The sequence below is a fragment of the Elgaria multicarinata genome, chromosome 10, assembly GCF_023053635.1.
Source record: "Elgaria multicarinata webbii isolate HBS135686 ecotype San Diego chromosome 10, rElgMul1.1.pri, whole genome shotgun sequence".
NCBI classification, from domain to species: Eukaryota; Metazoa; Chordata; class Lepidosauria; order Squamata; family Anguidae; genus Elgaria; species Elgaria multicarinata.
Window position 1 is genome coordinate 64,033,197 of NC_086180.1, and position 12,835 is coordinate 64,046,031.

Below are 12,835 nucleotides of genomic sequence, written 5' to 3' on the forward strand. Positions count from 1 at the left end.
CCATTATTTCAGGTCCTAATTTCTGTGACAAAGGAAAATATGTCTTAACCATCTTCCCTGTGGCACCCTTTTATGTACCAGAACACTGCTAATATGTCTCCCTCCAGCTTCTTTTCTCCAGACTGAACATCTCAAGTTCCTTCAGCCTGTCCTCATAAGGCATGTCCTCAAGTCCCTGTATCCCTTAATGAAGATCTTATGAATCTTCATCAAGAAGAATAAAGAGTCTGCCTTTTCTGGTAAAAAAAAAAAGGGGGGGGAGATGTGCTTGGGAACACGTTTATTACCATTCCTCAAATTCCTGGGAGAAACTGAAGCATTGTAAAGCAAGTACTGATTAGTGATTCAATAACATCAGTTAGTTTAAATTGTTTGCGCTTTGCTATTCACAGGGCTACTTCCCACGTTTTGACTGTTCGCATGTCACCTTTTGTAATGCAAAATCCTGTTAATATGTAGTACTGGGAAGGATATGATACATATGAGTTTCTAAGAGTGGGTATTATGCATGGTGAATTATAACTAGTGGAGAGACTACAAAATCTGTTACATCACTAGTAGTGGTTTTTTTTTTTTTTAAAGCTTCTTCGCTATGAACATAAGAAGATCCATGCTGGATCAGACCAAAGGTCCATCTAGTTCAGCATAGAGTGACCAGCCAGCTGCCTGTGGAAAACCCACAAGCAGAACATGAGTGCAACAGCATCCATGCTCTCCAGAAACAGGTGTTTCTGGAGAGCAACTTCTGCCTCTGATAGTGGAGGTAGCATGTAGCCATCAGGACTAGTAGCCATTGATAGCATTCTCCTCCAGGAATTTGTCTAATGCCCTTTTAAAGCTATCCAAATTGGTGGCCATCACTACATCTTGTGGTAGTGAATTCCATAATTTAACTATGCGCTGTGTGAAGAAGTACTTCCTTTTATTTGTCCTGAATCTTCCACCAATCAGCTTCATGGGATGACCCTGGGTTCTAGTATTATGAGAGGAAGAAAAAGTCTCCCTATCCACTTTCTCCACACCATGCATAATATTGTATACCCCTATCATGTTCCCCACCCTTTACTCTCTCTTTTTTCATGCTAAACAATCACAGCTGCTGTAATCTCCCCTCATAAGGGAGTTGCTCCAGCCCCTTGATCATTTTAGTTTTCATTTTCTGCACTTTCCCCAGCATTACGATATCTTCTTCTTTTTAATGTGTGGTGAATGCAGTATACACAGTATTCTAACTGTGGTCTCACAATAGTTTTGCATAAGGACAGTATGATATTAGTAGTTTTATTCTCAATTCTATTCCTAATTAGGACTAATATGGAGTTTGTCTTCTTTACAGCAGCCACACACCGGGTTGAGATTTTCATCAAGCTGTCCACCATAATCCCAAGATCTCTCTTTTGGTCAGTCACCACTAGCTCAGATCCCATCAGATTATACTTGAAGTTGGGATTTTTTTGCCCCAACTTTACGTTTGCTTACATTGAACCACATTTGCCATTTAGATGCCCATTCTCCCAGTTTGGAGAGTTCCTTTTGGAGCTTTCACAATCTAACAGCTGTTCCAACTGCAGACTGTGCTATTTTTGAAAACATTGATACAATTCCTCTATAACACAACCATATCTACTTGTAGAACCACAGGAAAGCTCAAATACAACCAGTCACCACATTTTATTTATTTATTTCCAGCTAGCAGGAGGTCTTCCTTGGCAAACCTAACTAAATTACCTGCGGGATCACCTTCTCCCGTACAATCTGCCCCACACACTCAGGTCCTCTGGGAAGAATTTCCTTCAGCCAGCCAAAACTAGGCTGACAGATATTACCCAGAGGACCTTCTCTTCTGCTGCTCTCAGACTGTGGAATGGCTTGCCGGAGGAGATTCATCAATTTAGCAGTCTTTTAGCATTTAAGAAAGCTATGAAGTCTCATCTCTTCCAGCTGGCCTATCCAATGGAATTTTAGGATGCTTTTAAAAGATGTTTTAACAATGTATACTATGTTTTTAATCAGTATTTTATGTATTTTATACTTACTGCTGTTCCCCGCCTCATTCAAACTGGAGAGGCGGGTAAGAAATAAATAAATTATTATTATTTTATTACTAATTAGAGAACAGATCATGGTAAAAGGTTTTTGATTAACGTATGCAGCATCCCATGGCCCCTCCAGTCCCCTCCCCAGCCACAAAATGTAAGTCATCTAGATGGGCCCAGAGGCCCATCTAGGTGCTTTTTGTATTTTAAATAGAGGAACGGAGGCAAAATCACCTTTGTCCTCCTCTCTCCCTGTCTGACTCTTACCGGTGAGGCATAGGATAGCTGGAGAGTTCTGAACTCAGAGGCCCCAGTCTATCAGGAGCACAACCCACTAGATTGCACCCTAAAAGGTTTATGCAGAGTTTGCAGTACATCCATGATCAAGTTCAGTTTGTTCTGAATAATGCCTTTGTCCTGAAGGTGGTGTCACTAGGGCTCCTCTAGATGAATAAGGTTTTCACTAGACAAACCAAGCTCTTGCTTTTGCTCATATGTTGGGTTTGTAATTATTTTAGGCATAGCAGTGTACTCATATGGCTCCCACCACAAGACAAATAGCACCTTGCAGGAGTGGTTTTAACTGGGTTAAACCTCCCTCTCTCACCAGCACCACAGCCTGGAACTAATTAGCCCTCTCCCACAGATCTCCTGATCTTCCATTTACTTTGGCCTGATAAAAGTGCACCCCACTGTTACTGAAATAAAATTTAATGAAGGAAGAAAGCTTGTGTCTGCTGTCCGAAAAGAAAAGCTGTTACTTTTGTCAGTATATGCTGATACTGCAGCTTGCAAGATCTAGTGCTGGATCTTAGTATGTCCATGAGGACAGACTTGCACCCTTGAGCATGTCTGTCTCAGAGAGGTGCCTCAGAATCATTAGAGATCTCAGTGCTATCACCATAAGGACTGGCAATGCAATGCAGGCCTGCCTGACAAAATTAACAGAAGTACTTTTATGCAGGAATACACACATTTCCCACTCACTTTATTTACAGGCTAACAAAATAATGTTGTTTATGCTATCCAACATTGGATAATAACCGAATGTAAGTGAAATGAAGAATCAAAGGGTGGCATCATTCTCTATCCCATAATAATACATTTATGAAGTGATCCTGTGTCCCTAGACAGCATTTGGGTGGAACATAGGCAATTGAGGCTGGTGGCTTCAGTTTTGGTGGGGTGGAGATTCCATTCCGGGTTCTAGTTACAACCAGCCAGAAATCTAAAGAAGCTATCCAAGGTGCTGAATCCTATCCCCAAAATGGGTCCAGTACCTTGGATAGCTGCAAGTAAAATCCAGAATGGAATCTCCACTGCACCAAAATTGGAGCCACCAGCCTCCCCTGGATTGGATTGTTCGGTTTCCTGACTCCAAGTTCATAGACAGGACTCTGAGTTGGGAACCAAGGAACCATGCTCCCCATCCCCACCCTCTCATAGCTGGCACAGAGAAAACCACGCAGCTACCTTTCCACACTCGCAAAACAGAAGGAGGGGCTCCTGAGTGCAGGGAGGGGAGGAGATGGAGGCGGCTGTGTTGCAGTTTCCTATGGCTGCCCCAGCCTCCTTCCCTCCCTCCCTGAGGTACCACTGCTAGATGGGCCAAATCGCCCATCTAGCAAAAATGCAGGGTGGGCTGGAGCACGGAGGCGAAGATCCCCTCTGGGCTGCTCCCCCTCTGCATAGGATTCCCATCAGCCTGAGTTTGCAATAGGATTGCACCCTTACTTTTAAACTCCAGCATGACCAGATTACTATGAATGCTTTTATGTTGTTAATACTCATGTTCCTGCTCTGGGCAAGAGTGGTCATGCTTAAAACAATCCTGAGAGAATGGAGGCAATTTACAGTCCACTTACTGTTTTAGTGTGCCCTGGAGTTCCTATTGTAAATTTCAGTGACTTTTCTTTACAGTACATAATTGCTTTGTAAATTCTTCAACATTGCTCTGCATTTTTCTCAGTATCTCTTTTATTACTATGCATCCATCTTCTCAAGCTGAAGCAAGCAACATTTCCCTTACTGGGATGATAACTTCCAGAAAGCTTGAATTGTCCCACAAAGCCTGATACTGTGGAGGGCAATTGTTCTAATGTGAAATGATTTTGAGACAACAGGAAATGGGCATGTTAAGATTGGAGTGTTAACATCCTTAAATGATAGAATAATATTAAGATAGCTGTGAATGGATTTGAAGAAAGCAGTCTGAAAAACCAGACAGAGAATGGGAACAGAAGGACATGAAACCATTGGGTGTGGTCATCCAGAGTTTTGGAGTGCGTTGTCATCAGTACACTGATGACACACAGCTTTACTTCTCCTTCTCATCTTCATCAGGTGAGGCTGTGGATGTGCTGAACCAGTGCTTGGCTGTGACAATGGACTGGATGAGAGCTAATAAACTGAAACTCAATCCAGACAAGACTGAGATCTGTTAGTGGGTGGTTCCTCTGACCGGACAGTGGGTGTCCAACCTGTTCTGGATGAGGCTGCACTCCCTCTGAAGGAGCAGGTCCGTAGCTTGGGGATTCTCCTAGAACTATGTCTGTCACTTGAGGCCCAAGTGGCCTCGGTGGCACGGAGTGCCTTTTACCTGCTGCGGTTGGTGGCCCAGCTATGCCCCTATCTGGACAGGGATAACCTGGCTTCAGTTATCTATGCTCTGGTAAACTCCAAATTAGATTACTGCAATGCACTCTACATAGAGCTGCCTTTGAAGACGGTTCAGAAGCTGCAGTTTGTGTAAAATGCAGCGGCCAGATTGATAACCAGGACCAGAAGGTTCGAGCATATAAGACCCACTCTGGCCCGCTTGCATTGGCTGCCTATATGTTTCCGAGCCCAATTCAAGGTGCTGGTTTTAACCTATAAAGCCTATACAGTTTGGGACCACAATACCTGATGGAACGCCTTTCCCGACGTGAACCTACCAGAGCATTACGTTCAACATCTAAGGTCCTCCTCCGGGTGCCTACTCCGAGCGAAGCTCAGACGGTGGCAACAAGAGAGAGGGCCTTCTCTGTGGTGGCCCCCCAACTGTGGAACAATCTCCCTGACAAGGCCTGCCTGGCGCCGACATTGTAATCTTTTTGGTGCCAGGTCAAGACTTTTCTCTTCTCCTAGGCATTTAGCAATATGTAATGAGCCTGGGTCTGTTTTTTGGCTCATCGTTTGTAAAATTGTTATAGTGGGTTTAAATGTATGTGCATTCTGCATGTTTTTGTGTTTTTTAATTTTTGTATATTGTTTTTAAGTGTTTTTATCTTATGTGAACCGCCCAGAGAGCTTTGGCTATGGGGCAGTATACAAATGCAATAAATAAATACATTTACCATCAGTGGTATGCAAATATATTGGAAGCCCATTCTCTGTTATATTTGCAGCATGGAAAGGAGACCTACTGGAGTAGCTCCTATTGCACGAGGTTAACTGAGAAAGAGATCCAAATATACTCACAACTACTGGTGGTAAAGAGATACATTCTCTACACAACGAGCAGTCAAAATTACTATTTTACTGCCACAGTATGCTTAGCACTGAATTGCTTAGCATTCAGTTACTCTTGGTATTATGCCCCCATAGTACAATCACTTGGAATGTATCATTTCTGTTGTGGAATGAGAAAGTACCGCTGTTCATATAATACTGAACATTGTGTTCATTAGGGGCAGGGGTATACTAGTGCAACAGGCCCTACCATTGGGCAGCATGAGACAGCTTGCCTCAAGTGGCAAATCTTTGGTTACTGTTAGAGGGCAAAAGTATTTATTTTATATTTTTACCACAAGAAATGTAAAAATTTGAATTTTCTGCCTTGGGCACCAAAATGTCAGGGGCTATGTCTGCAAACCAATCTTTCTCCCTTAGCAGTAGTATGCAGCATTTATGGGGATCCACCCATCCCTTTCCAAGACAAATATTTTTCATATATAAAACATTTTTCCTTTTCTAAAGGAACCTGTAATGAATCAATGTGGATAACCATCTGAGATACCAGGCATAGCCAAAATGCTACAATTATATTTGATTCTGAAGAATAACAAAGTCATTTACTTTCTGACACCTGCATAAATCTACATCATAGTAACTCCTCAAGCTGCCCACACAATGTCTCAGATGCACCAACCATATTTTGTTAGGTAATGACTGTCCCCTTTCTTTGAATGTAATCAACAGGTGTAAACTTTCAGATCAGTACAGGGAATGTTTACCTCCCACACAGCTTTGAAAAGATAAAAAATGCAATTATCAGTCAGTTTGAAAATCAGTTCTCTAGATTGTGACTCACACTGTTCATCTTTTATTCTCTTTTGGTGATATGAATATTGCAGATTCATCCATATGTCTTTACATTTATTACAGAGATTCGCACACACACCACTTCCTGTAATTAAGATTAGATTAGAAATGATGTTACGGTAGGAAGGGATAGCTGAATCTAAAATGCAGATGGCTATGAAGCTGAAGAAAATGCAGACTTCAAAACAGCAATTTTAATTTCTGCATATTCTGGTTATTCACTGCAAGGAAGTTGGGAATTTCTTATGGGTTGTTCTGTAAATAGACAGAGGGGTCTAAAACCTCTGCTATCCAAAGTCCTGTTGGCAAAAGCCTGGCAGGGCAGGAGGAAGACGGAAGCTCACATTTCTTCATTTTTGTTGTTTTACGCTGGATGGGTGTCTTGCCCTTCTAGCTTCCTTACCTTCCAGTGGACTAGGATGGATGACAGCTTCTGAATCTTGTGGATTTACACCTCCCCTTCCCCATCCCCTTCTGGTCAAGTGGAACATTCCCTTTCCACTCTCCCAAACCTCTTCCAAGGTTGCTATTGCACTTGTAGCTCTGTCTACAACCCTGGAGGAAGAAATCTTCAGCATCCTCTGGTGCCCCAGATCCTGTATGGGGCCTATAGGATTTCTATGTTACAAACTTAAGCAGATCCCTGCTGAATCAGACCAAGGGTCCTTCTAGTCCAGCATTCCATTGCCAACAGTGACCAGACAGTTGTCTCCAGGGCATGACGGAAACATGTTTGTCCTTCACATCTAGTATTAAGTAACGTACTGGTTCTGAGCAGGAATATTCCATTTATCTATCATGGTTAATAATGGAAAGCCAGTGTGGTGTAGTGGCTAAGGCGTTGGACTGGGAGTCGGGAGATCTGGGTTCTAGTCCCCACTTGGTCAGGAAGCTCATTTGGTGACTTTGGGCCAATCACAGTCGCTCAACCCAATCTACCTCACAGGGTTGTTGTTGTGAGGATAAAATGGAGTGGAGGATTATGTACGCTGCCTTGGATTCCGTAAGGAGGAAAAAAGGCAGGATATAAATATAATGCATAAAAATTATAGTTGTTGATAGGTAAATTAATGGAAACTATATCTAATCCTTTTTACAGCCATCTCCAAGCTGGTGGCCATACCCATAACCTGGTACAATGAATTTGGTAAATTAATTATGCATTCTGTAAAGAATTTCTTGGAAAATTAAATTCAAACATTTTGAAATGCCCACATAGGTGTACTGATATCCCAAGGGCTACTTGCCATATCTCCTATAAATTCTTCCAAAACTGGGTCAGGCCATGTGGGCCAACCTCACCTTGGAACACTGGACAACTTTGCATCTCTCATGCCGCATAAGTCAAACTGTATGTATCTTTATCTTGTATGTATCAGATGTGCAATATGGTTACTGGCATATGCAGTAGCTCAAAATCACAGTATCTGTGCCACTTGGCTTAGATCTATTTGGACTTGTTGACAGAATAGTTATGAGATGGCACAAAGCAGCAGGAATGTGGGAGTATTTTGGAGATGGAGGCTTAATAGCTCAATATTTTTGCTAGAATTTGGTCCACGGTTTTTGCTTATACCATCAGCTCTACATTTGTGAGGGATTTGTTGAAATGTTCTCTGCAGCTTCAATATGAGTAAGAAGAATTGTAGGGGAGAGGTCAAATGTGGTGTTTCATGCTTATTCTTTTCCCCATTTCATCTTCTCCTGAAAGAAAAGAAAAACACTGCTCATTTGCTTGTGCTGCAGTAATTTTCATGTATGCATATTTTAAACTGTTCAATGCTTAACTTGGGACTTGAAATTCAAGAATACCCAAATTGATGGAAAAAAATAGCTGGGCAAATTAGCATTGATAGCAACCTTTATTTGCCTTGGGTGCTTTTCTATTTAAATTATAATGTGCAAAAGAAAAGAAGACTCTAATGCTTTTTTTTTTTTGCCTTCCTCAGACTCTCACTTTTTGTTGTTGTTCTAAAGGTACTATGATTTGGGTAGATGATTTTCTCATCTGTTTGATCAATATGATGATCTTAAAAGAGACTTCTAAGAATTAAGTATAGTTTATTTTAGATGTAATGCTGAAGGAGGCTTATGTGCTCCCCATATGCCCATCTTCCTCCACTCCTCATTTTACCAAACCACATTTTGCCATAACATCTAAAAATGGAAAGCATGGTTAGTAGTATGTTGCCTTCAAACCACGATTTGAAGTGAGTTTGCAAAGGCATAACCTCCACTCTGCAATTAAAAATTGGATCCATATTTTGGACCATATGAATCCAAAAATGACTCAACTTTGTTCTTTAAACCACTATAGGTATTTACTTTTACCTCCGATGTATTAAAAGTGTGACTCAAATATTTACACATGACACCATAATTTTCAATAAAAGAGATGCCTCATCACCTCTCATTGTAGGTGTCTTGCTATCTAAATTTTGTACTTAAGCCGGAAGGAGTCAGCATCTACATAGAGTGTCAGGTCCAATGAGCAAAGGAAAGCTGAGCAAGAAGTTGTAGGGAGCAGCAGTAAACAGTGCCTCATTGCTGCTTAGACTGTTGAAACAGGCATGACTTCAAGGGTCTTATAGGTATCAAGCCATGTCACATATCTCCTCACCATATTTGTATTGAAGAGACATTGACCAGTTTCAGTACAATAAGAAGGTAAGACGACCCAAGATGGATCAGACCAAGGGTCCATCTAGTCCAACACTTTCTTCACAAAGTGGACAACAATAGCTGGTGTCTACAAGGCATTAGACTGAAGACCTTTGCAAACCTGATTCCTGATGGGGAGGACGCACACTACTAGCAAATTGAAGTGGAGCCGAGAATCAAGTTACTATCAAACCTTGGCCCAGATTAATAAATAGGTAGCCATCTATTTCTCATAAGGTTCTCTACCATTTTCGTCAAAACTGTTTCCAAGAAATAGTGCTTCATGAAGTGGAAGTACTAAGTGAATATATTCCAGGATATAATTCCCAGAGAAGAATTCAGTGATACTGATGAAATGCTGTCAAATTGAATGGTTGTTTAAATTGTACATTCACCGGTGTGATATTTATAGAGAGCAGGTTGTCTGCATTCTGTTAGGCTGCATTTTCAAGGTATTTGTCTTCATTATAGATTTTTTCACTCTATATACATTAGATGAAGAAAATAAAAGAGAAGACCTCCAAGACAATGCATACATCTTGGAGTTTTCAGATTGTGCAACACAGATTGTGCAAAGAGGAAAATGAGCAGTCCTGGAGACAGTTTCCCAACCTCTTCAATGGAAAGAATGCATTTTTCTCCATTTATCACTACTAGTACACCATTGTGTGAAAGTCTTGACTGAGGCCCCTTCACACATGCTTCCAGGAGAATAGATTAATGTGTGCAAATAATCTGACAATTCTACTAATTACACAGAAAACATATTTCTGCTGTCCATAGCTTCTTAATATTCTAGATAAAATCAGTCATATTATTTATGTTGATTTATATTAATTAAAACCAGATCTGTTTTTGCATGCTAGATGCTTGTTCCCCTGCATTGTATATTACTTAGAATATATGAAAGAATGCAAAAATCAAAGGCATTGAGTCAAGTTGATCCTTCAATATACAGAGAGCCTATCTGGCAGTCCTGTTGCGTTACGTAGCTGAGAGACCCAAAGGGGACAAACAGTATACCTGTATTTTGAAATGCTTCTTCAAAGTACACAAAGTTCCACAGAACTACAAGTCCCCCCCTACACACACACACACACACACACACGAGTGAGGTCAATGCTGCTATAAATATATTTTGATGAAGACATTTTTGGAATCATTGGGAATAGTTCCACTTCAGGGAACCAAAGGAACAATGACCTCTTCATGAAAAGAATGTTACAGATAAGCTGATCTGCTCCTTATCAAGTTGGCTAGTATAGCCATGTTGTCAACCAGGCATTTTAACATTACTCAGGCATGATGTCCGATGGTATTTATACTTTAACAAGAATGATTGAAGTAAATTACTGCCTGTTCTCAAAATTGGCAATACATTCTAATGCCACCAACAAAGATTCAGCATTTAAAAATGTCTCTGCCATGAAAGATCGTTTGATGTCAAGGCTAGACATGAAGGCTCTTGTAATCATCAGCTACTTTTTTGCTTTAAGTTAAAGATGTTTAATGAATTGTCTATACCTTTGGAATATTACTTTCCCTATCCCCATGCCCCCCCCCAATAGTCATTTGGGGGTAATGATTAATGTTGTGATACATCCCAGCAGAGCCCATTTCTGCCATGCTTTTGAACTTTGGTTTGAAGAGTTGGTTAATATTTTCCCCCAAAAAAATGCTGCCTAGGAGGTCTGAATAAAACTTGTGCTCACCTGGAGAAAGCTGTGGTTAAGGCAATCCTTCATTGCCTAAGGTAGTAGGTAATTTAAAGCACCCTTTTATGAACTCTTAAATAGGTGAAAAAGGTTGATAGAAATAACCCAGAAAAATCATTAGGGACCTGTTCAGATGTCATGCTAACCCACTGTGGATTGCTCAAAAACACGATCCATGGAGGGATGAGTGAACCATGAAGCACTGCATGGTTGCTGGCCATGCAACACCTCCCTTGTACTGTTTTTCCTACCCTTCCCTGCTCCATAGTTCCCCTACCCATCCTCTCCCCGTGTGCGTGTGACTGGGTCCTAGGTAACCCAGATTCTGAGTGCGTTAACCATGGTTTAACACAACCTGCACAAGCAGAAAGGAGACCATGTGAAGCCTGGGGAACACTTTACCCACATTACTGGGAGAAGATAAAAAGCAGAATTTAGTTTCAGTTTAGTACATTCCTGGCTTTCTGTTATGTGTGAACAAGAAATCATGGTTTAAAATAAACTTTTCTAAATTGCAAAACAAACCTTGAGTTGTTTGCTTGGCTTGTTTGCAGCCAGTAATGCTATTCTTCGCTTTGCCGCAAGCCCGGGTAGAAAGATGATGACCACTTTAATAGAGCTATACAAAGGTAAATTATTCCCCCAGATTTTATATAGGGCACCTGTCTGAGCCTATGCAGACATTACATCATTGCCAAAAAGCAGGCTACACGATGTCAACATTCAGAAAGCAATGGCCGTCACTGCTGGGAGTTGTTCTAACATGATTTATAAAAATATTATCACCTTCCTGGAAGGCGACCCCCTACTTGACTTCCATCACCTCATATGAGTTGAGATGGCTTATGACTAGGTGCAGACTGAATTCACTCCAGCTGATGGAGGTGAAGGCACGCTATAGGTCTCACTATAGTGTGAAAGCGGATTGCTAGATGGCTGTCTCAAGGTAGAGGTCATGGTATACTTCTTAGAAGAATTCCCATTGTATGCAGAGCTGAAGAAGCAATATCTTGAGCCCTTGATAGTTGGGTTCAAGGATAACTGCTCTGTAAGCATAACTCTATCACTATCGGCTAGCACAGATTATTATATGCCATATAGGACTGCCAAGTTTGTCAAACGGGCTCTGGAGAAACAAAAGTCACTGGCTACCATAAAAGACTAACTTGTAGATATAATGTAACATGATAACAAATATTGTTCAGGATTACAAAATGTTTTTACTTGCTCTTGTTAGCCCCTTTATTAGCACTTCGTATTTTGGTATTTCCTCTGGCTGAGAGGAGTATTTTAGTATGTTAGCCTAATTGGCTAACAAGCAATAAACTGTTGTTGTTTTGGCTTATTCAACAAACTAGAGCAGCCCCTCTGCAGATATTTTCAACTACAACTCCTCACCATTGGTCATGCTGGCTGAGGAGGTTGGCAGCTGAAGTTCAAAATATCCGAGGGGAACCAGGTTGGGGAAGGCTGAACTAGAGTTTATTTTAAACTGAAATTCCTACTTCACACCTGAAGTTAGTTGGTCTTTTTATGTCATTGCTCTACACTGCGACACTTCTTCCCAACAAAAGCCTTCCAATGTTCATTTATCCAGGTCTTTAGGGAAATGTGTGGGTCTACTAGGGTGTCCGTCTCTCTCTTTTGTTGTAGTTAATTGCCTTAATTGCATTGGTAACATCATATTGATTAAATTGTTCTTAGATAACCTGGAGCTATTGAGTAAAAACAAGATACAAATATTAGGGAGAGAAAGAGAGGAACATGCTTAATAAAATGGTGCACTGACTTCAGTTGACTCATGGGCATCCTTTAGGAAGTTCTCCTGCACAGGAACTGCACAAAAGAACAGTCTTGTACAGTTTTACCACATGAGCTAAGCAAGCAGCTTTAATGAAACTCCACTTAAATAGTTATATTTAAGCTATTCCAAATTTCTTGGAGGAAAAATGGAGTACAAGTGAAATAATAAACTCATTTCATTTATTTGGAGCCATTGGCTTGGGACAACTACTCCCAGTTTCCAATATTCCATTCTTAAGCAAGGTGTTGGAGCATGTGGTGGCTGCAACTCCAGATAGTATTGGACAATGATGATTATGACACTGGAGAATGGAT